The 3,367-nt window shown below is 47.0% G+C and overlaps 1 long non-coding RNA gene across 1 annotated transcript; it reads left to right on the top strand.

The window, feature by feature from the left end:
• The first annotated feature begins 223 nt into the window (after nucleotides 1-223).
• Nucleotides 224-1,353, top strand: LOC131676325 (uncharacterized). Its single transcript, XR_009303124.1, has 4 exons — nucleotides 224-455; nucleotides 520-747; nucleotides 812-939; nucleotides 1,007-1,353. It is a non-coding gene; the product is annotated as an uncharacterized LOC131676325 (long non-coding RNA).
• Nucleotides 1,354-3,367: the final 2,014 nt, after the last annotated feature.

The raw sequence follows: 3,367 nt of genomic DNA, 5'->3' as shown, positions 1-3,367 counted from the left end.
GACCTATTTCTATTGTGATTACGTCAAATTTCATGTTCGTTTGGATACGTCATGGCCTCTTGGCCACACTCTAACTAGAGTGCTCTACTTCCTGCTGGCTATTGGCGCGATGATTTGGGACCTCTAACAATTGAAAAAATTGAAAAATCTTCGAACTGCCCATTTAACACAAGTCACTCTGGAATGATTTGTCTCTCTTTCCTTTTTTCAAAAGGAATAAAAAAAATGCTTCCACCTTCTACCACTACCGGCTTGGATGATCTCATTTGACGTGTACGACCAGGTGCGTCAAAACTCAAAACAGCTGATTAGATGTTCGTTCCTGTGCCTGTCAAAATGACTGACGACTGCGTTGAGTTTTTTTTTATTTAATCGAGCTGCAGAAACGATCGACTGCTGTTCCACTACCCTACAACGTTCCAAAACCCCTCCAGCAGTATTCCATATCTGCTTTGGTAAGTTATGAAAAACTGGAAGAGTGCGATTTCATCTATACATATTTCCTTCTAATCTAATCAGCTACATGGAGTTTGGATGAAGTGATGGCTACGCTGTTTGTGGTAATGTCGGAGCTGTGTAATCATAAGATTTAACTGGAACTACGCGATGTATGTTTTGAGTCGCATCCGACGCTGGTAAAGATTGAAAGTGAGGATCAAAGAAATTCTACCTCTCGACCGGTTGCACTGAATTGTTTAATGCAACGAGTTGAGCAAACGAATTGAAGTTGCACTATGAATCAATCGGGTAAGAAATCACCGTCTTCTAAGCTTTATCACTGGAACTCGGTAATAGTAATATTTTCAAACAGCATCGTAGAATCGCTGCTTGAGTTACAAAAACACTTCTTCCCTGCAAATACAGTTATGGCGAATGGAGTATCGATGCTTGGTGAATATTAAGGTTCTGGGTCTATTGTACAGAGCATGTTTCGCTACGGTAAGAATAATCTTGATGCTAATCTTGGAAAGAAATTATATATATAAAAATATTTGTCGTTTTGCAGATCTTCTTGGTGGATTTGATTCCCGTAAGGTGTTGAAATGAAAATTGAGGAATTTGTAGCTTTTCAACCAGTATCAAACTAATGCGCTTCCGAGCCTTTTCACAATGGCAGCGAAAGTCCCTGATGCTACTAAGTTGGTTACAGTTGGTGCAAATCCTGGTACAATTTGGCTTTTGTCACCGGAGCAGACTACAAGATGCCGAACTGCTTTATTTTTATTTTCTTTCAAAAGAACCAATAGTATTGTGATCACAGTATTATATGCAAGAAGTTCCACAAAACTTTTATTCATATTTTATCCTTCCTTGTAAAACAAGGCTGCGATAATTCATAAAGCCACACATAGTCTTGACCATGACTCACGATTCTTTCGTTGCTTGCAGCATGAGTAATTTTGGAAGAACCATTTTTCAAATATATGAGCAGTCATCCACCAATCACCAGAATGAATGTAGTTCCTTCAAGTGAGAACCGGAATTGAATCCTAAAACCAAATTCGCACCTTTCCAGTCTGATGCAGTGCCGGTTCAGTACCGTGTACGGACACCGATATTTTTTCAGATATTTTATATGCGACCGGTACGGTGCCTGTGTGAATGCTCGCATATGAAGTGTATGAAGGAATATTAGTATGTGCACGGTACTGAACCGTCGCTGAAACGGATCGGATAGGTATAGTGCTTACTTAACACTGAAACGGTCGTCTGTCCGAGGGAGAGCCCAGAACACATACTCAAGTCCTTTTCCGAAAATATGTATGTGCCATTGTTCATTCGAGAAACTGCATATAATAAATTGCCACACACATGTCTCACTAGCTCCTCGTACGAACGCGAACATAGGCTAGAGGCAAAATCTTTACCACATTGTACACTTGAACAGCCACACACCCATATGAAACCGCGGCCTGCGAGGAAGGCCAAGGACAGAGGCGAAGCCTTGTGGTTAAAAACCGACAAGGACAAATACGCCGATGTCCTTAAATCGATGAAGGCGGCCGAAAGCCTCTCGGCCCTTGGGCAGGATGTGCGTAGCGTAAGACGCACCAACACGGGAGAGATGCTCCTGGTGCTGAAGCGAGGCGCACAATCAAGTGCAGTATATAAGGCCTTGGCCCGAAGAGGTCCTTGGTGAGGGCGCCCACATCAGGTCGCTAGGTGCGGAAACAACTCTCCAGTGCAAGCACTTGGACGAGTTCGCGACCGCAGAAGACGTCGTCGCAGCCGTCAAGGAGCATTGCGGCGTCACAATCGAGCGGGCCTCTGTGCGATTGAGGGACGGACCCTCTGGCACCCAAGTAGCCTACCTCAGGCTACTCAATGCGGATGCCAAAAAGGTAACCGAGAAAGGGAAGCTGAAGATCGGCTGGTCGGTATGCCCTATTAGTATACCCCAGCCGCCTTCAGTGGACAGGTGCTATCGGTGCCTAGAATCCGGCCATAAAGCATACGAATGCAAAGGCATAGATAGGAGCAAGCTATGTCGTCGCTGCGGCGAGGAGGGGCATAAAGAGCGGGGGTGCACTAAGGCATATAAGTGCCTTATCTGCACGGCTAAGAAGCAAGCCCATAAACATGCTATGGGCGGACCTTCGTGTCCCTTCGGCGAGTTAAATAAGAAGAAGCCGTGAGAGTCACACAGCTAAATCTTAACCATTGTGCAGCAGTCCAACAGCTGCTGTGGCAGTCGGTCTCGGAGTCGAGGACAGATGTCGCCCTCTTATCAGACCCGTACAGCATCCCTGCCGGCAACGGCAATTGGGTGTCGGACGGGTCTGGAATGGTGGCAATCTGTACAACGGGAAGGTTCCCGGTTCAAGAGGTAATACACCCCTCCGCCGAGGGTTTGGCGATTGCCAAGATCAATGGTGTGTTCTATTGCAGCTGCTACGCCCCACCAAGGTGGCCAATAGAACAGTTCTACCAGATGATCGACAGGCTCTCGTCGGACCTCGTAGGCCGGAAACCGGTAGTAATAGCGGGAGACTTCAACGCTTGGGCAGTGGAGTGGGGCAGCCGCTGTACAAATAGCAGGGGTCAAGCGCTAATGGAAGCGTTTGCGAAACTCGATACTGTGCTAGCTAATGATGGCTCCGCTAGTACATTCCGTAGAAACGGAGTGGAGGCGTGGATTGATTTGACCTTTGCCAGCCCGAGTCTGGCTCCAGGCATGGAATGGAGGGTAGACGAAGGCTACACCCATAGCGATCATTTAGCAATCCGCTTTAAGATCAACTATGGTGTGCAGCATCCGAGGGCGGGAGATCCCTGTCAGGTACGCGGGTGGAAGTCCAATCACTTCGACAGCGAAGCTTTCACCGCGGCCCTGGGACTGGAGGCCAACACCGACAGTCTAAGCGGG

This window comes from Topomyia yanbarensis, chromosome 1, assembly GCF_030247195.1.
Source record: "Topomyia yanbarensis strain Yona2022 chromosome 1, ASM3024719v1, whole genome shotgun sequence".
Lineage (NCBI taxonomy): Eukaryota > Metazoa > Arthropoda > Insecta > Diptera > Culicidae > Topomyia > Topomyia yanbarensis.
This window is presented reverse-complemented; position numbering and strand designations above follow the sequence as displayed.